At 36.0% G+C, this 23,571-nt stretch overlaps 1 protein-coding gene across 2 annotated transcripts in view; it reads right to left on the reverse strand.

Annotated features, from left to right (window-relative positions):
* LOC108721334 (uncharacterized) overlaps positions 1-23,571 on the reverse strand; it is a 139,097-nt gene that overhangs the window by 43,941 nt on the left and 71,585 nt on the right. For both annotated transcript variants that reach the window (XM_018445837.1, XM_018445838.1), the window contains one exon: positions 1,726-1,837. The gene's annotated coding sequence lies outside the window, so the exon portion shown is untranslated. The remainder of the gene's footprint in view (positions 1-1,725; positions 1,838-23,571) is intronic.

The following is a 23,571-nucleotide window of genomic DNA, read 5'->3' on the forward strand; positions in this document are numbered from 1 at the left end:
TTACCTAATTTTTTCGACGGCATCTTAAAGACTCGAAGACAATTAATAACGTATATGACGAACCCGTCGGGTCTGAAAATGCGGTTTAAAATTTTTGTCCCTTTATGAACACAGGTCAGAAACCTGATTATCTTTTGGGATTCTATTCGGTTCTACAAGAGGCCATGCTGGACGAGTAACTTTGACGCGAAATGGAAAATTCATATCGAAGTTAAATAAAAAATAATCGGGAAACATAGCGAAGTTTAAGTGAACGGTTGTTATCGGTATACCAGATTCGGATAAGCCGAAATATCGCACTTGAAAATTCAGAGTAATCGAAAATAGTCCTGAATGATCAGCTGGTCTAAAATTAAATTCAATTCCGACGCGAAGAGACTCAAATGTCGGATCTTTTCTCTCGAAAATTTCTGTTGCCCGGCGCACTCCTAGTGATTAGAAACACATGCCATTAGCAACAGTTCGGATACCTGATAGTTTAGAACTTCCGGCGCAATTTCTTGGTAATGAGAGATTGCCTCCTCTTTAATCTTTTATCCCCTTCGGTTCTAACATCGCAATATGTATCTTATTTTACTCCTTTTTTCCTCAATTTTCTTAGAACAAAGCAAAGGCGTGCTGTCATTCAAATTTTTATTTTTCCCGGAACTTCCTTAAGACCGACTATCCCAAATTTCCGTCTGGCGTATATAAAAATTCACGCGTAGTAGTTGGAATGTCGATTTTGCTTCGACACATCGACGTATTCGTTCGATAACATACAGACTGCCTCTCCATTTATTCTTTCTTTTTTTCCTCTTTCCGTCTCTTTTGCCCTTTCATGTCGACTACTATTCTGTTTCGATGAAAAGCTCGACCAGTTCGGGCGTAAACGATGGCGAGTATTCAGAAGTGTATTGCAAAAATTGTGCCAATGGAGAGGCAAATCGCATTCGCACAAGTGGCTTGAAAAATTTAACTTTGGTTGGCGCATTTCGGTATCGAAACAGAAGTTGTCTCAGTCGCCGCAATTTTTGTACGTACATTTATCCTTAAATACAGAATCGCGTTTGTATCACAGTTTGTATTACGTGAAAAAAAAAAGATAATAGCACTCTGTTCGCGAAAAGCAGAACAAGTAATTGTTCCTTCTCAAACACATTCCTGTACAATACCAATGTACAATTAAGATTAATTGGTTCGTGTGCAGCGTACCGTGATAGATGATAGACACAGAAGTAATGTCTCGAGTACCATCTCACCGCAACGGTATATTACAACTCGCGCTATTATGTATAAACTGCAGGATGTTTGGAGAGTAGATAGCGGAGAAAGAGTATAAATCATAATTATGAGCTTTGCGCGCATAGTAATATAAGTAAAACCGCCCATCAAAATAATGCCGACTATCAAGACAACAGAAATCAGACGAACAGTTTAGAAGATGCTGTTTGAACTCTCGTACTACTTGGGTAAGCAAGTCAGTCTGGATAATCCTATTTCAGGTTCTCTTTCTTAAAGCACACCATATTCTACATCCACTGTCAATGCGAAAAACTAACATTGAACGGGCCAGGTAAAGGAGAACAATAATAGAAAAGAGGAAAATAGAATTCCATGAGAAATTTTCTCTCCGTGAAAGTAGCATGGAACGAAAACACGCTTCAAAAACGATCGTCAAGAGATCGGCGTAGAATCTGCGAATATAGCAAGAGAGGATGACGATCTAGTATACTTGATACTCACGTTACTTTCGAGCCGGCGATTACGCTTATTGCAGTCGTCTAATAACGGAGGATTGTTTTCTGCAGGAGAGACGAAGCGAGCCGTTGTTTCGAATTATTCCGCGCCTTTGGACCTGCAACAGGAAGCATAAAATGAAATTAATGTCGTAATAATCGCACTGCCGCATAACGTAAGTCAGCAAAGCCACGCCCTTGAGACGCGGTTAATTCCGCAATAATTGTACTACACGGCGAATTATCGCGATTGTATTACACACTTCGCGATACACGTGGACAAGTGTTAACACCGGAAACAGACTCGCTTTAATACGCGAAGCACAGTCTTGTGTTATACAGAACAATTCGGGAGAGAACAGTAACGCTTCTGGCATGTTTAGAAAATAAAATAAACGAAAGAGTTCCTGTGAACGTAAGTGTATCACTGATACACTCAATTTAGCTAATAATAAGTAACTAATAACAGCTAATAATTTAGATAAAAATACGTAAAAAAAGAAAGAATTATAATATATTAGTAAAAATATGTACATAATAGGTATATCGAAAATCTATACGTATAAGAAATTATTACTTTTTTCAATTATTATTTTATGTAAAAATATATACATATAATGCAAATATGTAATGTTTGCATTATATTTTGGTTCACACTTTCTTCGAACAAAGTGTAACGTGTGTGCGGGTAGAAAAATCGGTCCGACACGGGTGTCAGCTTTCCAACAATTCTTTCGGGTATAATCGTGCCAAATCTTATCCGTGTGAAAAAACGCTACACGCAAATGCTTCATCAGTCGACATTCTCATCGCCCATTTAGCGTTAAATGCGGCAGTCCGACTCTCATCTTGTGCTCACGCTGAATGCGATCTTCCCGATAGACAAGCGGAACTCGTGTGAGTTGGATTTATCTCCGACAAAGATCGCAGAAAAAACGATTGCGCATTCACCGGCACAAGTAAATTTCTTTCGCCGACTTCCGAAAAAAATTGCGCCCATGTGTGCGATTTTATCGCAACATGACTCAAGAACATGCGAAGCATACAAATTTCATATATAAGGGGTCTCAGTATCACCGGATATAGTTTTAATTATAACTTCTATGATTAATTTGAAGCGAATATGTGAAATTAATTTCTTTGATAAGACGGCAAAAAGAGTATTGTTTATCGAATTTGTTCAAGTTGTAATCTTATGAATTATAACACTAAAAATTTCAGATTAAAATACTAGATATTAACTTTGAATTAACATTATTTAAAAAATATTTTTTGTTTGAATTATGTAAAAAGAGATGTAAAAATATATGTATAAAGTAAAATCACAAAAATAGGGATAATTTTAATTGTTAAAAAAGAATTAAAAAATTTCTTCTCTGTTAAAAATATCACGATGTTATTACATTCAGTCGTCACATTCAGTCGTCACATTCAGTCGAGTTAACTCCACTCTCTTCGGTCATAATAATTTAAAAGAATGAGTTAAGAGACGATTGTTTCTCTGTGTTCAATGACTTGTCGTTGAGTTATAATGGCTCGCTATAAAAACCGATGAGTATTATTTATGATACCCGAAGACTCTAAGAGCGCACACATTTGTTCGCTCGGCAGGATGTACCACGTTCGTTTTCGAGACGACGACGAATCGCCACAGACAGCTTCGTCGACAGCATCGTCGTTTCTACCTACCGTCTCTCGTTTAAACGAAACACGTCCGCTCCGATACCAAACCCACTGAGCAAAGGCGAGGAAATATTCGCGTTCCGTACGTCGTTGTCAAAATAAAAAGAGAGGGAGAGAGATTGGAAGGAAAACAAAACTGCATAGAGAGGTCTATAAAGGAAGAAAATACGAATAAGGAATAAGAGAAATAGAGAGAGGGGGGGGGAAGGGGAAGGGAGGGAAAGGAAGGGTAAACAAAGAGATGCGAAGAAAGAAAGATACGAAACGAAAAACGGAGAGAAAGAGTGAAAGCGAGATAACGAGCAAGTGGGAAAAGAAATGGAAACAAAAGGCGAAAGGGAACGGAAGGGAAGTGGAAAAGAGAACGGTAGAAGGGGGATGAGAAAGGCTGCGGGCGAATGACATTGATGAAATGCTTCTCAGTGGCGAACATGTAACGCGACCTCGGCGGATCGAGATAAACGCATTCGCGAGTCGGATTCCTGCACTCATCCCCTTTCCCCCTATTATCTTCCCTCTTCCTACCGTTCCCCCTGATGCTCTCGCCCACCACCTCACCGGATAGCACTGTATTCGCACGACGGCTCTTCCTTTAGTCCATTCGAGCTTTATCTCATTGACGAGATAGTTGGCTCGCCGAGATACATCCAAATCCACCGATACATACACTCTCCGACCAGCCGGCATGCTTACGATCGGTTTTAATCAGTGGTTCAGATCGATTCGATTGAAATCGGCCGAAGCGCGATTGAGGCCGGCGTCCGCTGCTACGCTCTGCTCTACGTGAAACTGAAATCGATACCGTTCGATTTGCTCACCGCAAAGCTCGTGACGTGATTTCGCGCGAGCGAAACGTGCGAAGCACCGAAAAGTCATAGTGCGAGAAGCAGAAATTAGCGAGAAGAAAAATCGAAGTCTAAAAACCCACCAAAAGTTGTAGAGATCATAATCTTGGAAATTATAACACTTTCAGAACAATCCTTGCCCTGATATCCTAGAATGTAATTCTGAAGTCTTGAAGATTTTATGTGCATAAAATTTTTCTCATAAATCTACTAATGCATAATCCTGATAGAAAAATTTACAGTTTTCTCAGCACCCTTCTAGTTACTGTCTAGCTATTACGTTACTGTATTGTAATAATATATTGTTAAATTCATAATGTTAAATTATACCTAATTTAAGTGATTTTTAATCATTTCTATAGGTCGCCAGTGCTTTTACTCAATTTATCCATTAATTTAATTAAAACAATGGAATTAAATAATTTAATTCAAGGAAATATATTAAATTTAATTCAAATTTAGTTTATTATTAACTAAGTGCATCATGTTAATATGAACGTTGTTTACTTCAAAAGCAACCACAAAAATGAGTTGATTTACATTTTGACATACATGGAGATGGAAGTTAAGAATAATAAAATGTTATTTAACTCAAGAGATTGACTTTCAACTGTGCTCGTTCATAACCGTGTACTGCGTAGGAAATGGACAAAAATTTGATAGAATTTTATTCAGTGGCTAAAGCAGTTTTCCTGGTAAAAATATATGCAATTTGCACAGACATCTTTCCAGTTATTATCTAGTATTAATAAATTATTATTAGTTATAAAATACTGCGCAGTACATTTATTGTCCCGTTTTTGTTCAGTAAATGGGTTTGGATTTTATACATCTTTTGTGCGCAATAACTGCAGACAAAGCATTATATCTTGATTGAGATTTCAATTATAAGTAATTTTATTTTTCAGTTACTAGACAGAGTTAATATAACTGTCTAGTAGCTGCTAAAAAAAATGTATGAAATTTCTACCAGGAAATATATCCTACGTACATGCATACAAAGTACGAAGAAATAGGAAATATATGATTTCCATTCTTTTTCATATTAATGAACGTGAAAGCAGATAAAAAACAGATATTGTATTTCCGCATTTAATTACGCTCTAGTCTGTTTTCCGCACGCGTGAAGAGATCGACGCGGAATTCTGAATTCAACGACACCGAGAATAGCGAATCGATAAGAAGCATACATGGCGAAGGTATTGCTGATTCCACTGCGTTATACTGTACGCATACTAATACGTTCATTCTTATTTATAAGTCGCGGCATAGGTAACGCGGTGAGCCTACGTAATATAGAGATTCCCGAGTAAGACGACGATGGCCTGCTTCGGCGTTTAAAAGCATCGTGTTAATACAAGAAGAGGGAGGGAAGAGGGAGGGGAGAGGGAGGGGAGAAGAGAGCGTAGGAAAGCGCCGACTTTCGAAGGAAGGAATTAAACTACTCGATGTAAAGGAGACGAAGGCGCAGCTTCCGCGTGTTCCTCAGCCTTATCGCCGAAAGTTCTACTCGCGAGCTCGTTTTCTCTTTCTGAGATTTGCTTAATGAGAAAAGTGAATAGAACTGTGGCTGTGCGCTACCGAAAGTAGCAAAGTTCTCATATACCGTGTCTCTCTAACCGTCGTCGGCGAACATCTTCGAACCGGGTGTATTCTCGGAGCTACGGTCACTCTGGTTTTTTTCCCTCGTAGAAAAACCATCCCCTTTCTGACGACCCTGCGCCACCGCTCTTTTTCCACGATCTCGCCTCGAACGGTCGAGTCCGTACGAGCTTACACTGATAACGGCCCCATGTTCCCTAAGGATTCCTCGCAGAGGTTTATTCGACAGTCCTCCTCGTACATGTCACATACGTGTAAAAATACACACACATACACACGCACATTACGTTTTTTAGAATGGACGTTTTACCGAATGGACAAGTTTGTACGGGAATCTTGTGCTGTTTTTGTCGCGTGGGTTTTTTTCCGTTTCTTTGAGGAGAGGTTCGTCAATAAGCACTGAAATATAGAGTATTGTTTAGAAAAACCGATAACAAATAATGAAGAAATAAATCAAAGCTTATATATTTTCGTAGGCTATTTATGATACAGAAAGAACATCTGCTTCTTTTGCGTTTTTTTCATATCTTGAATGATATTCATCTACATTACGAATTTTCTATACATATACTTATACCGTTCATTGAAATAAATTTATCTTCTATCCAACGAAATATCCTTATATATCTATGGAAATTGTATGTAACGGAAATAAAATATCATATCCTGTTCGACAGAAAATATAAAACACAATTTAAATAAAAAAATAAATCATTAATTCAATTGTGTTTCTAATGCAGTGAAAAAGAAATATGGAGAGATAGAATTTACCGAAAACATCAGACAAACAATCTGATATTTATGAAACAGAATTTGATTCTATCGATTTTTTGAACTTAACTATAAAACATTTTAATCAGATGGATATAATAAAAACATGATTTGTTTACATTACAGACATTGCAGAAATATATGTACATTATGCTCTTCATTATTCAGGGCAATTGAGAATGGGGTTGGCACGGATAATCGAGAAACGCGGGCAATCCAAAGCACATACCGTACTTTATTGAGGCACAAACAAACATTACTGTATAACTGTAATTTATTCGTGATATGCATAAATATACGCCCAGCGATGCTTACGAGTGGCTGTTTAATACGTTCACGTAAATAATTTGCGATTTTCGTTTACCTCTGGGACTCGATAATGAATCATTTTGTCCGAGCACGTTATTTCTCATCTTCATCATTAGTCATTAGCAATTTACCATAACATGGAACGGATAATCCGTAAATAGGATAATATCAAATATGGATAATTTGGAGTACACGGCACGTACATTTCTGTACGACGCTACTCTCGTTGTCTTACTCTCGATCAAGAAGCCTGAATTGCTTTAGATAAACTGAATGAGCTAATTTTATTCAACGCTTATTAGAATTATAACATTCAATTAAAAGAATTTTTAATCATTTATTTTGATACTCTAGCTTTAGCGTTTTCGATATATTTCGATATTACTTTTCGGGTAAATTTGTAAAAATTTAAAGAGTTTTTGCAATAACGTGGATCCAGATACGGTGAACGCTAAAATTACGTTATCTTTTTCTTAATTAGTTAATACCACCGTATCTGGATAAACGATATTGCAAAAACTCCCTATTCATTTGGCATTCGGAAGAAATCCGAATAGTAAAGCTAGCTAAACTAAGCTTCCGAACTTTAAAAAGGTTTAGCACATTCGTTTGATATATTACCAGGGATTGATTTATAGCAGACCTCACATAAAATGTTACAAAAATTTCTTTTAGACGTTCTTAAAAATAGGGCTCGTATTTTTCGTATTTTAAGACTCTTTTTTTAACACAGGTAGATTAGCGGTATTCGACTTCTAAGGAAAAAAGGATTGGGCCTTATGCTTCCTCTTTTTTGTGAAATTTTAGACCTGCAAATTATCAATAGAAGAAATTCAAAATAAATTTAAAATAATTTTCTTCCTATAGAAATAATTTATAATTATTTAAAATTGTACATTGTTTTCAGTAATATGTTTTGCTAGAGCAATTCTAAAACTATGTATATTACATAAGTGTAATGACGTGCGCAATTCTCTAATGTTGGCAATTTCTTAATGAATGTACTTTGTCAAATATGAATGCAGGTATAATATATAAATATCTGCTTCGTGGAAAAATGGCTTATTTAATATCAAACATTTTATTTGTGGCGGTATATAAATAGAATATTATTTCTTTTCATAAGAAATAATAATCTTTTTAACTATCACAGTTTATAAAACAATATTTAGGTACATACTAAGAGGATATATTCAATTTATTTCATTTGTAAGTTTTTATATTTTTAATTTAATAAAAATTTTTGATTTAATACAAATTTTATTCTTTGAAACTTTTAATCTATTTCTGTTTCTTTCCTTCTTAGCCTATATTATTTTTCGTTTCTATTTTCATTCACAATACTAGATTTGTAAATGTGCATGTATGTGTATATATATATATGTGGCTGTCCGTAGTATGATAAACTCGGGTCCATGGGTTTGCTAAGCCTAAATGACTGTGCAGATCAGTCATCTTTGCGGGACTGATTTATTTGCTCTTCAACTTTTTTACGGTTATTTTAATGGCACATGTCAATACGTTTCGACATTTTAATTCTCATTACCTAATTTTGCACCTATACGCACTCCTAATATATATATTTATACACATATCTCGCTGTTATTAAGAGCCTCTGACTATTTCTATGTACAACAGCACATACAAACGCTTTTTTATTTATTTTAATATTTCTATGAGAGAAAGAGAGAGAGAGAGAGGCTGACAATTAAATTTGTTGAAAAAACATGGAATATAAAAATGTTTTTAATATTCTTCGTACACGTACGTTTTCATATGCATATAATGTAATGTAATAGCATTGTAATATATTAATATTGTAATATAATACACATGTAATAAAAATAAACTATTTTTACATTTTTATACTATAATTGAAAATTGTTTATAATTTTCATAAAAATAAGTATTTTTCCATTATATTAATGAAGCATTTTTTACTCAATTTAGTATGGTATATGTTTTTTACTTTTATTAAACCTTTTAAATCTTGAATTACGAATTATTTTCAACATTTTGTATAGCAATAGCCATTTTTATTAGCCTACGAAAAGTTGTTGGTTCTCATTCAGATCATCAAACTAAAAAGACGTGTCTTAAAATTACTATAAGACTTTTTTACAAGCTTCAAAAGTTATCCAAATCCTTTTATGGCCGAATAAAAACGAAAATGTTTAGACTTCCACAAAAAAAAGGAACTGACAGGCCTAAATTTTCTAGTTCACAGGAAGCTCATAAATAGCTCGTAACTTCGATTTGGTTTTTTTATTCCTGTTCGTTGAAGGGTCCAGCTGAATAGGGGTGAGGTTGTGAATGAGACTGTTGTATGTGGCAGAATCCTTCCTCGCTTCGTTACGAGTACCATGTAGTGTTGGCAGGTCGAATCGCGTAAGAGGAACATTAGGTTTCGCGTGGTTCGCTTCACACGCACAGAATGGACAGAGAATAGTGCGAAACTTGGTGATTCTGTCCGCCTAGTTTATCGATCGCCCGTCGAATAGGTAGAGAGATAGAGAGAGGAGAAAGAGAGATAATAAAAGGGAGAAAGACAGAGAGAGAGAGAGAGAGAGAGAGAGAGAGAGAGAGAGAGAGAGAGAGCTCTGTACGAATTCTGTATACGCGATTATCGATGTAACATGCCTGTTTTCAGATACGTGCGGCGTCGTTGATGGCGCGACGTAACACCAGTGCAGTGTTACGCATCGATATAACGCTAAATTATTTCACGCCTCGAGCTCCTGTGCCCCGTGAATTCTTAATTTCGCGCTTGATAGATCCTAGCATAGATGTATGTACGATAGCGACCCCCGCGATTCGCAATTACTAATCTGATTCTGGCGCCGACGCGCGCGAGACTGCGAACGACACGCGAGAAAGAAATAAAAATGTTTCGCGCTTCACCCATTGTACGCGTGTGTGGAAGATGAAAGATTCAGCGTTATGAGTGGTACATTCGGACTTTGCGACACGCACCGCTTTGAATTACAGCAATGATATACAACCACTTTTACCATTACGTGTACATTCATTTGTTTCAAAGAATTAGAAATTATGGGGTTGCAAAAAAGTGTTTGCGGGATGCAAATTGTAAAACGTCGAATTTATATATTTTCCAATTTGTATATATATTTTCAATATTATTAATGTAGTTTTTATAGTTTTATTTTATTAGTTAGTTTTAATTTATTAGTTAGTTTTTAGTTTTACTTTTTAATCTCTCTCTCTCTCTCTCTCATCGTATCTGTAAAAACAAAATGATGAAAAAAAGAGAGAAATAAAAAAAATATCAAAATTGATGTAACTAACAAATAATAGATATCAATATTTTTTCACTACATATGATTTTATTAAACAATATTTTCATAATAATTAATTTAAAAAAATTTTCTACATTTTTCGAAAATAAGATAAAAAATTTTTTAATATAAAAACGTAGAGAAAAGAAAAACTTCAAAGTTTTTCGTATTTAAAAAACATTTAGAAAAATTTGCATCGTAAATCACATCACAATATTGATAACGTTACAAATACAATTATCTGAAAAAACATAAATGTCCAATATTCTTTCACGGTTTATTTAGTTAATCTTTTCTGACATTTCTTCAGTCTGTAAACTTTTCAGAAACCCCGTACATGAACAGTTACTAACTGTATGTAACGGGTACGTGTAACAGAATTTTCAGGCAACCGCGTGGCGCAACTAAAACGCCAGCGACAGCTTTTAATTGAAGCTGGTTTTGTCAGGCGAGATATCGGAATTAATCGCGAAGGTTGTGCCGCGCTAACGAATGGACGGACGTCGTGTTAGATCACTCAACGGATAATGGATAAATCGATAAAATGCTCCCCATGGCGTTGACACGCTTTCCCTCTTTCGCGCCATATTCGCGGTACTTCCTGCTAAACCGAACTATGTCTGCAAATCACTAATACAATTTGCAACTCGCGCAATGTTCTTACACTTCAACTTTAACACCTTTGCAAAGTTGACGTCCTATTTTTAGAATTTTGTTGTAATTGATAGAGGAGTTCCCTTTTAATCAAAAAGTTCTGGAGTTTCGAATGAATTAAAACGAAGACTGGAAATAATTAAATGTACAGAATAGAGATCCGAAGTTACGAAATGTCAGCTTTCATTCGAACAATACTATCCACATAAGCAAATATTATGTTATGTATACAAAATAAATAAATCAAATTTATCGTTAATATATTGCAATTTATTTGAATAAAATTCATATGTCTCTGAATATATTCATAATCCCTTTTCAAAATCCAAAATTTATCGATGCTGTCTTCATTTCATGCGTATTCTTTAAAAAAAAATTTAATTATGTAATATACTAATGAGATATCTCGCTCTAATGAAATTGAAAAGTTCATTGCACACCGAAGGTTCATATTTCGTAACGGCAATGATAATATTCCACGAGAAGCAATTAAGTCGAAACACATAGCCGATCAGGACTAACGGACGATATCGGTGGTCGCATACGGGGAACGGAACGCTTGAGAGAAACAGCGCAGGGGGAAGGAGGAGATAGAGAGGGGCACAGGAAGGTAGATAGGAAATTGCTTCGAGCAGATACTCGCTCACAATACCATCGAGGCAACAGGGAAGTACGGGCGCGTGTGCGTGCGGGTGCAACGCACCGTGACCCCCGTTGCGCGCACCGGACCTATGCAGAAATTTTGTTACATCATTATCGAAGGCAGCTGCACAGTTTGGACATGGCGAGGAATATCGTAATCTACCGTATGTTGCCAAGGAAAACAAAGATAGTACAACGTAATACTTGGGATTGTTTAGATGGTATGCGACCACACATTCTCATTAATGATCCGAACTGAACTAGTGGATTTGGTTTGCGGCTATACGTTGGAAATTTGAAATTACACAGAAAATCATTTAGATAAGATAATTATGACAATAATTATTAACAAAATTAATTGTATAAAAATATTATAGAATTATTTATAATAATTATTCAGTAATGAAAGCAAAAAGCGTTATACACATGAAATAATTATTATCTTAAAATTGCAAGAAATTAAAACTAAAAAATTACAATTCGAAAATAAAATGTTTTATAAAATTATTACTGACATCAAGTATTTTCTATTACTAAAGATTAGTAAAATGATCTATTAGTAAAATTGTCTTAATAAAACATATAGAAATATAAAAATTAAAAAAACACATTAATAAGATAATTAAAAGAAAAATTAGTTACACGCAAAACAATTATGATAATTTCACATGATATACGTAATGTTCAAAGAAAATATAATTTCTTCTTTTTCTTTTAATCTTCACTGTAACACGAAAGAGCTAATTTCCACATCTTCCTTTGTACATAATCTACTTTTATGTATGATATAGCTATATAGCGCACATGCATATGGAGATGTATGCATAGACTAATGTCATACATAAAATAATGTTTCTCAAAGAAGAAATAACACTTGTTAGAAATGGTCCGATAAAGCACAGATGATTTTAATCTTTTCCACGATAAAAGAAAAGCATCCAAACTCTGCCGCGGAAATCTAATTCCACATATAAAAAAAATTACGTCGGGGATATATCTCGAGGTAAATATTAGATAATTTTACAAGAGTATGTACACGATACTTCGAATATCGATGATGGAAGAATTTCAAATTTGTTTACGTTTCTTTCAATATAGTTATTGATTAGGTTTTTGTTCGTGTTTTTTGCCGTAAAATTGATTCATACAAGCGCTTTGCCTTGCTTATTACGATATTATTTGCGCTAAATCGAGTGAACAAATTCCATTATTTCATTTTCGACTAACAGCAACGTTTAATATTCATTTAAAGCCGGATAATGCTACATTAAGATTACATATTTCGAGAGCTGGTACGCGATACACGTTATACACATATATAGATAATAAATATGCTAACAACGTAAAATAATGAAATCCATTTATTCGCTTCTCTCCTCAACTGAAATGATTATAGTGTTAAATCAGATACTATATCCACCTGTTGTTCTTGTTATTTCGAAAATAACATAAACAATTTATTCAGCATGAATGTTTTTGTTAATAGCAGGATATTGTACACTTAACATTTAAAACATTGTCCAATATTAAATGTTAATTAAACAATTAATGACAAAAACATTTTATTACCGTGGAAAAGATTATTGCGTTATATGTATAATTGCATAATAATATATTATAAGATAAATACGTTTTACTTTAAAATATATTATATTTATACATTCTTCTAACAAATAATTTATTATCAATAATCTTTTTACTCACTCATATATACTGATTTGTAATTAGTAATACTTTAATTTGTAGTTAGCCACAATTTGGTGGTCAGTTGTTAATAAAATAGAGGCAAATTGCATATCTCCGACCCTTCTGCGGTTAACACATCCGCATGTGCGACATCGTCGTCGTCGTCGTCGTCGTCGTTAGTTCTACGAGAATTCGTGTCGCGGTACGGTAATAAAGTTTTCCGTCGTATTCAGAAGTGCTTCGAGTCCCCCGAAGCTGCCATTATTCTTGCGCCAAGGTTCGCGTCATCCATCATACTGCGTTGGGGTACATCGCAACGCTGGTGCACCCACACGAGGACGCGCACGGACGTGCACCGGCACACCAGCGGCTAAGAACAAAGCCGGCGGCAAATGACAGCAGTAATTTTCGCAAACTGTTGTGGGACGCGCGGCTGAGGCATTCTCTCCAGGCAATGGCAGTGCGCGCATCGCGCATCGCGCGTCGCGCCGCCGCTGCCGCTGCGCTCTCCACTGCCGCCGCGCCGCACGAATCCCATTCTACCTGCGCACCAGAACGAAGTGCATTCGTTCGATTCCACGCTCGGCGAGAATCGCAATCGACGGCGAATCGTGCGCTCGATTGACCGTGCAATTTTTCGAGCACAACTCAAATTGTGTGTGTGATCGACATTTTTAAAAGTATTAACCTTTGGTTAATATTTGTCGTGGCAAACATTTATAACGCTTTTACTGTAATATGGGTATATACGCACGAATATTTCCTTGCGAGTGAATTTCGCAAAAAACATTCCATCGCGGATGTTCATTAAAAGAATTTTTATGTCATTTTTTAAGCTCAAACGGTTTAAAAATTTCCTGAGGAATTTTTCGATATCACGAAGATTTGACGGATAATATAGCACATGGAAGTCTCGGCGCGCGTCGTGTGTCGCATAAAATCTCCAATTCCCTTTGAATTCTATTCGAAATCGCCATGCGAAAACCGTCCGCTGCACTCAAACCGTTTCCACTACGCCTGGTTTAAAGCAGGCGAGATTGGATAGAGAGAGCCAACTCGTGAGAACAGCCGATTATAGCTTACGGATATCATTCTCTTTAATTTAACTGCAATTGTTCTGCGAAGTTCGTCGATATACAAAAATAGTACAGTGCATCTGATTCGTATTCCCGTTCGTTACGTGGAAAAAGTAAGTTAAAAAACATCACAGTAAATACTAGAGAAAATTTTTCTATTTCAGGTTTCATATGTTTTTAAAATCATTAATGGCAACCAGAAAGGTTAAATCCACTTTACATTTTTCCTATTAGTGGGTTTTATTGACATCGTATTCTTCTCGTTCGTGATAAATATTTATCGATATCACGTGTCATATTGTTAAATTGATCGAATTTGTATCAACGACTCATACATCGGTTTCTATACGGAAAGAATTTTGCTAAAGCTTCTAAAATTTAATTAGATACAGATCCAAAATTAAATTTTGTTGGACCATCAAAATAGTTATGTAGAATGCTCAAATTGATTGCTAAAATGTCAAAACTTTTTGAAGCATTACTCATCATGCTTGAGGTTTCTATGCGCGTAAGTATTTTGAGAGATTATAATCCATCAAAATCATTTTTAATCTGTATCTTAAATCTTATAGCTAAATTTTTAGATACTTCAACAAAATGCTTTTTTTTTTCGTATAAAGATCGAATTTTTTATTTAGGACTGTAAAGATGTGTATCACAGTTTTATAAAATTGCATATTATGTGTTGATTATCTTTGTATTACTAATTACTCTTACAAGCTATTAAACTTTCTGCTATAAACTTTGTGAGTTTTTCGTTTTCCTCAAGGGAAATTTAAATCAAATTACAGGATTATTTATTATTCTGTATAAGACGTTAGAAAATTTTTAACATCCTTTTGTTAAGAGAATTTATATAAAAATAACTTTTTGTTAATTAAAGCTTTATTTAAAAAAGGCATCCGTTTTCTTCTATTATATTAATGTTAAACAAGTATAAATGACATTTTATATAACAGTGTAGGAACAATTAGAAAAGGAAAAAATAATTCTTCTCTGAACATGTCTGATACTAATTGTAAGAACGACTAAAAAGTTAATAGAGAATGAAAGAGAGTGTTAATTTAATGTGATGAACAAAAAACGATTGGTAGAAACGATTGAAGTAGTTTTTTAAAGACTACGTTTAATCTACACGATCTGTGGTTCAGGTACGAGGATTTGGACGGTCGAACTAGCCCAATGAGCGCGAGTATGCGGTCGGAAAATACGAGGACTAAAAAAGCTACCTATCGTGTTCACATCGATATTTCGTCGGCGTGCTTTCAATAAAATAAATGACTCTCACTCGTTTATCATTATACACGGAAAGAACGATTCCGTTGAAGTATCTAAAAATTTAAAAGTTTAAATCTACTAATAATTTGATTATATATCTAAGAATTACTATATTCAATAAGTATTATATATCTTCAATTATATTTTTAATAATTTAATATTTATAGAAAGAAAAATTTAATATCGGACATATTTCAATACAATTACAAAGATTATTTTCAAACAGACTGAATTAAAAATGAAAAATACATGTTATTAAATTACGATGTGTTTTCATATGTATTTCTCTATTTAACTCGTTAAATATTTAATTCATATTAGTAGTTAATTAATTTATATGTTTAAAAACTGGAAATTATGCATGATGTACTTAATAATTATGATAATGATACGAAACTTTGAATATAGCTTTGTAATATTATGTCTACTTTTTTAACCCAGTATTGAATTATTTAGACTAGAAGCAAAAATTTTCGATCGATTGTACAATTTACACGATTGGTACTATAAGATCTTGGTTATAAATTATAGATAAATTATAAAAAAAATTGAATCTTCTCTATCAATGACCGTAAGGCTCCTCCTTATGACATTTGCATCCCGTACTTCAAGATGCTTTAGAACTTAAGTGTAATTTTCATAGCTGTTAAGTATATTGAAAATCTGTTTCTCGCTTTAGAAAACCTGGAAGAAAAATAATGATTTAGGTTTGTAAAGTGTAAACAGGCCAGTTATCGTTGCGGGCTTAATAAACACTCAACAGACTGTAAAGACTTAACACAAGTACGACTAATGACCCTCGCACAAGAGATTTCACTTACGGAAATTAAGTGCTTCCAGGTAGGGGAGTTCGCGGCCAATTGTAACAAGGAACAATTGTAACACTCGTGATAATTTGAGTCCTTAGCTGCTGTACACCGTTGAGAGGAATTATATCAAACGAAGATGTAAGGAGAACTAAATCTTTTCCAATAATCTACGATATAATTTCCTTATCACAAAATATCCATACTAGAGATTATTTATAGATTTCAACACAAATTATCTCAGATACAGATTAAATTCGCATTTCTTTTCTGATCGGTTTCTAAATTAAAACCTGAGATTGTTTCAAAGTTTTGAACATATTTTCAAATATATATAATCATATATAATATAATACTTTAAAAAAATAAATAAAAGATGTATTTTTCACATTTTACGACAAATTAGCATCTTGTATATCTACGTATAAATTCGCTACTTTGGATTTTTCGCGACAAACTGTTCAGGATTCTGTTGAAAACGTTATATTATCAGGTATATCTTATAATCTCCAAATCAATATCCCGCTTATTTAAAATGAGAACGTTCAATCACAATGTCGAGGTAGACATACTAATTTCCGCGAAACGCGCGTCCAGCTTTCACTTTTGACACGCAAAGCGGTGAAAAGTTCAGCTGGCATCTTCCTGGCGCGACGCATTCTGCACGGAAGGAAGCACCTGGATGCATTCGCGTGCCGTCGTATAGGTGCTTCCTTGTGCGCATTGGTATACAATACGGAGTAGCGGACAATAATGCCTAATTTTACACAGGGCAAGATTGACGATCGTATACGTCACCCTCCTCGACGGACGAGCGGGTGGGCGAGCGAGCAAGACGAAATCCGCTTAGAAGTTTCAAAACCTGCCCCTAGGGCACAAGAACGCGTGTATGTGTATGAAAAGGAGCACGAGGGAAGCGAGAAAGAGAGTGCAAGAGAGACGGGTATCCTAGATCCAATATGAATAAGACAGAGAGAACTTATTTACTTTACGTCGCACACAGGTGAAGACGCGTGCACGTGTAGCGTGCAGGTACACACGTCTTTCCTCGTACGGCTTCATCCATGCGTTAAATTCCTCCGGGGGTTTCTTCCATCTTCCTCTCGCTCGTGATCCTTCCTCTCGCCTTCCTCTTTTATCTTCCCATTCCTCGACCCGTACTTGGCCGAAGAGAGACCGCTGCGCCAAACCCTGTGGCGTCTTTGGTCGCAACAACTTCGATGGCGGTGCAACAACTTAGGACGATCCTTGATACCTTCCCCCGACGCAAGGTAAGTTTTAATTTCTTCGAGACCGCGCCACGGAGACAACCCCCTTTCCCTTCTATCTCTTCGCGCTTTTCGGGTTAGAGTTACGACGAGGAAGCGCGCGATGGATACGGACCGCAACGGCAATGAATTATTATTGCTGGGTGGACACAGCATTACCGTGAATCGCGCCCGAGTCTCCGCTATCGCGCGGCAGTTATATGCGATAAATGGGCCGTCGCGTCGGTTTGGGGCGAAACAATAGCGTAAGCCATATATTTCTCCACTTGAGAAAAGGGATCGTGAAAAAATGCCGCGTCTTGGTTTATCTCACGGAATCGAAGGATTGACTTTTCCAAGATTGTAGCGATGATAGGATTCCATATATTCCATATGCGCATATATCTACTCAGATCATAGATTTTACCCCTCAAAACATAACAGTACATAATGTACATCATTAACCCTCGACTATAGCAGCGGGTCATTTAGACCTGAAACGGAAATTTTAGATGCGGTTGGTACAATTTGTACGATTGGTACTATGAAGTTCTAAATTGTAGATAAAAAACTTGAATCTTCTCCTATCAATCGCCATAAGACAAAGGTTCACTTGCATTCTCTACTCGCAGGTAGTTTTAGAACACTGAGAAAAATGTCTGGTTGGATTAATTGGAATTCTGATCGAAAATGAACAAATCAAAATTTTCTGATTAACCCTTTATGGTCAAAATGACCCGAACATTTTGTGAAAAATTTAATTTTAACACTAAAAAAAATCGTAAACATGTATTAGAATTTAGTGTGAAAGACGACGTACATGTAACTTTCACGCTAAATTCTAATATGTGTTTACGATTTTTTTTTAGTGTCAAAATTAAATTTTTCACAAAAATGCCATTGTTCCATTTTCTTAAAGGATGAAATTATATACTATATTTTTTTTTTAAATCATTGCAACTAATCCTGTTGATTTGGTAATACTTTAAAGATGGGTTGGGTCATTTTAACTCAGAGTAATCATCGTATGACTTTTTAGAAGTGTGACCATAAAGGGTTAATTTACTAATAAATAAAAATTGATTCACGTAATTATGCAACAAATGCAACTTGTCTCACATTTTATAAGAGTCGTGTTTGTAAAAAAAAACCGTGGAAATCAAGATCTTGTTGATACATTTCCAGGTACATTTACGGTAGTCTCAAACCGTTATAAAGTTGACAAGTTCAACATCCGATACTGCGGATGCGGAGGAATGTATCTTCGTGACAATCGTCGCGGTTTCATTCTCGCGGTTTCATTCTCGCGAAGAAATGCTAAGGATCGCATCTGCGCGTTCGTGCAGCGCCGAGTCAAGATCTAAGCTTGCCGGAGCTTAAAAATTTCAGCAGTTACGATAGACCTGAAACGGCGTGAGGAAAGCTGTTACGCATCGACGAGCGGAGCGAAGCCACGTCGTTTCCACAAGGGCACTCCTTTATACTCACAGAGTTCGAACCGTGGTTACGAGCACGAGGCGATGGCGATTGGAGATGCGCCCTCGGCATGCGGCCCCTGTACTCGCGCGAGCGTGCACTTTGTAACGCATTCCTGTAGATTTCGCTCCGAGCGATTCGCGACGCGCGCGTCTTTGTCTCGCACGACGTGTACACACTACACGGACAAACCACGCTACAGTCTTCCATCGGTACACACGGACAGTGGCGAGTAGAGAAGTTTGCTCGATTCTCTCCAATAGATTGCAGTTAAATGTGCACAAAGGCCGGATAACGTGAATTTCCGATTTCCGAATCTAATTCACTGCAATTTAAACCGGAATATCGATGACAATACTGTGGTACGTATTTCCTTGTGAAAATGATTGTATCATACAAAATTATATTTACAAAAACAATCATATAAAATTAATATCTCAACGCTTGCCTGTACAAGTGTGTCTTCCGCTCAGTTGCAAAATCCGGAATCTGATAATGAAAAATATACGAATTAATGTAGAAAGTATAAATCCGTTTTATTGTTATACGCTTGCCGTGGTACGCACAAGCGTTGTATTACGTTAATTAATTCGCGCAAAATAGTTAAATACTTCCTGAGTTAAATCGTCCTTTACTGTAATACTGTTATATTCCATTATCATATTTTCAAACCGTTTTGTTTTGTGATAAAAAGGTTTATCTAAAGAGCTGTGTTTAATCAATGTTTAATCACACGGACATTGCTAACTTTTATAATAATTTTTTAAATTAAATACAAGAGTTCAATCGGAACTCCAGCAGGCTGGGAGAGAAGCGCCAGTGATAAACAGTTCGAAATCCGCGCACTATTCGGGATCCGACAGACGGAAATGGGGTTTCAATCGGGAAAGGATATCCGCGGATAATGTCATGCTATCTTAAACGTCGGTAGAAACGAACGCGAGAGGATTTGATATTCAGCGCTCTTGAAATAACATGGGATTTCAGCGGAGATTTTGTGTCAAGTCGGCGATAAACACAGCGATCGTTATAAAGTTGTCGCACAATCACCTTCTCTTTGAACGCTATTGACTACCCGCCTCCGTCTCGGTTTTTCGGGCTTTAACGTGCGCATTTAATTTACTGCCCGTCCGCCGCACCGTGCGTGCGTTGGACCTATACAGGTAAATAAAACTAGACAAGTGGAGAGAGAGAAAGAGAAAAAAGAAGAGAGAAAGAGAGATAGTGGGTAAGACCACCGAGACTCCTAACTTCCTCAAAAGGGCTCCGACGCAATTTAATTAAAAAAGTGTATTTTCCAGGTTGCTTTTTCCCCGCCGGCTTTGATCATGCGCGTTGAAACTCTTTATACATTTTATTCTGGTGGAAAAACAAGCGTCGGGGCACGAGGCGACTGGCTACGGTTTTTCGTGGAGTAGCGCGATTCGTCCGTTCGTCAGCTCGCTTGTTCGCGAAGCCGCGGGGAAAAAAGCTTGTTTATTCGCGCATATATATATATATATATATATCTATGAATGTTTCATGCAATATTCTTTCGCATACGTAACAAGGCTGTATGATAATGCGCGGTCGAGCAGCGGAGCTTATCGCTTTGGATAAATTATGCGCCGCTCTTAACTGCTCATAGAGAAAAACTTTTCGTCCATCGATCGCGCGTGCTGCATAAAAGCACACAGGGAAAAAAGAGCGGATGCTGAAGATGCAAGAGTTTCTACCTCAGATTGTTCCACAATTTCGTACAGACTTTCTTTTGACGAAAAGCGAGGAAGTCGAGGAAATTCTTGGGGACCCTAACCTTCACAGTCTACCTAAGAGCGAAGATGACTTTCTTCTCCACAATTCCAACAGCGACGTTAATTTAGATTTTAAGTGGAACGATTCTTTAACTCATCAATAACTGTCAGCCTTAAAAAGGAAATAAATACGTTTAAAACTTTCTTAAGAACGTGCTACATAGTAGGAGCAAATAAGCTATATCTTTTAATACAAATCATAAAAAGAATTTAATAGCTAGAATTGGTAATAAAATATCTGGTAACAAAAAGAAAAAACAAAAAAATAAGAAAAAATTCAATAATTTAATCAAATTTTCTAATATCTTTAATTAAAGAGAAAAATTTTCCGAGTTTTCTCGATACTTACAGTTTTCTAAAAGACTGATAAGCGCGTTATGGAGAAACATCTTACTCTTTTGCGTCAAAGAGACGTAAGGAATTAACATTATCCGAATAATCGCTACAGAGAAGGATTGCGGTTGAACATCCGATCGAAGACGCAACGGTAGACAGAGGTAGGTCTCGATTTATGGCACAGCAAATTATTCCTCCGATTACCGGTATCGGTGACCCTGCTACCGTTGATGATTAGTCGACGACGGATGATCTCGATAATTGCAGCGGAACGCTTTGATACACGCAAGGAGAGCGCGTTCCCATTTACGGCGGAGAACGCGACTCGTTAGTGTCGAGGCGAGATCGTAGAGTCAAGCGTCGTGCACGAATGATAATTAGCCGTACAAAGCTATAGCGAGAGAGAGAGAGAGAGAGAGAGAGAGAGAGAGAGAGAGGAGAAGAAGGAAGAGACTGAATTCTCTGTTGTACGGGCGTCATAATAATTACAGTGCTCGCGCAACAACCGCGCGAGACGATGCCGGGCACCGGAAAAGAAGAGTCCGTCTTCCAAATTGACACGCTCCTTTTTGATCCGTCACGGTTCTTTGTGCGCGCTCTAAGGGAACTATACGGGGTGTCTCGGTAAATTCTGAACGTAAATGTCCGTTAAGCGGCGCGAGGTACACTCGTTTTCTCTTTTCTTGTGGGAGTTACGATTTCATGGAGATTTCCTAAGCAAATAGGCAAAAAGAAGTTGCGACAGCCCCTTTTGTATTTTACAAATGATCTGCTTACATCTCTCATTTTTCTCTTAATCATGTTGAATTCTAAAGGAATATTATACAAAGGATAGGGCATTATTCTCTATTGTCATCGGCAATGTCTTTTTCTAATCTTTTTCTAATCCTTTGCAATCTTTTCGATTATTCGTAAAAATTGTGCAAAAATGATTGAAGAATGTTGAATAAAGTTTCTTATATAAGAAACTTTATTATATAAAAAACTTTCTTTTCAAGAGAGAGAGAGAATATTAATCGAATAGTTTACAAAGGAAAATATATTATTAATTTTTCAGTTCAAAACGTTATTTTTCTGGAGAACTAATTGCAAGCTGAACACGAAAAGATTTTATTTTAATCTTGTTGATTTGTTTTGTACTTTCTCACAAGAGAAACTTTTATTTCATTCTTCATATTTATTTCAAAGTATTTTATATAAAAAAATCATGTTCCAAAATATAATTATCACAATATTAAAAATTAAATTACGAAGAAAGAAAAAAGAATAATTTTTGCCAAGAAATAAATTAATCCTAAAAAATTCATCACCAAAATTCTCGATGGCATTGAAGGATATCTTCTGCTATTACAATTTAAACATGTATTCATATTTCATATAATATTTAAAAACTTTAAACCGGAAGTCACCAGAAGAAAGGAAAACCAGTGTTGGTAAGTATGTTTTTAACCGAAGCGAACGCAAAGGTTTGTGATTTTATATCGCAAGCGGATGTACATAAAATCGCAAATCTTCGCGTGCAGACGCTTTGGCCGATACTAAAAACGAAAAGCCTACAGGCGATAGGCCATGGTATGCTGTCCAGCAGGTGGATATCGACTGGAGGAGATACGACGAGAAGGAGGAGGCGCAAGCGAGAAAGATCTCGATTATTCAACATTGAGATTTGCAATCGATGTTCTCTCCCTTCTGCCGCTCATTATGGATGCTGTACCATCCTTCTGCGCGCGCGCGAATCTGCGGAGGATATCTCTTCTGATTCTTCTGTTCCGTAAAGCGTGAGTCGATGGAAGAAAGAACGATGGATCAGTGGGAATGACGAAAATATCGTGGAATCTCGTCGGCTCTTCTCACCAATTAACTTGCCAGTTCAGACGTATAATAGTGAAGGAGGATGATATCGATATTTTACTCATTTTTTATATATGTAATTACGGAAGAGATAGATAAGGTACTGAAGTTGAAGAAGATATACTGATAAAAAAGAACGCAGATAAAAAAAAGAAACAAATTATTTTTAATTTTACCAATAATATGTCATAATTAATAATTAGAAATATAATATATTAAATATTCTCTATGACATGGTAATGTAATCCGAATTTTTTTGTTAATAAATATGATATATGATATATGATATGATTTAGCAATTTTATGAACTATGTATGGCTTAGAATATTCTTATTCAATTATTTAATAGTTTCGTATAAGTTCTTTGTTAAAATATTTAATTGCCTTGCTTATTACCTTTCTTGTTTACAGATATTGAAAACTGTGAGATTTTTTGATCGATTTAACCGCTGAGTTATATGATCCAATGTATCAAAAATACAGCAGCGGATTTAACGACTGT

Source organism: Mycetomoellerius zeteki, unplaced genomic scaffold, assembly GCF_001594055.1.
Source record: "Mycetomoellerius zeteki isolate Tzet28-1 unplaced genomic scaffold, Tzet1.0 scaffold167, whole genome shotgun sequence".
NCBI classification, from domain to species: Eukaryota; Metazoa; Arthropoda; class Insecta; order Hymenoptera; family Formicidae; genus Mycetomoellerius; species Mycetomoellerius zeteki.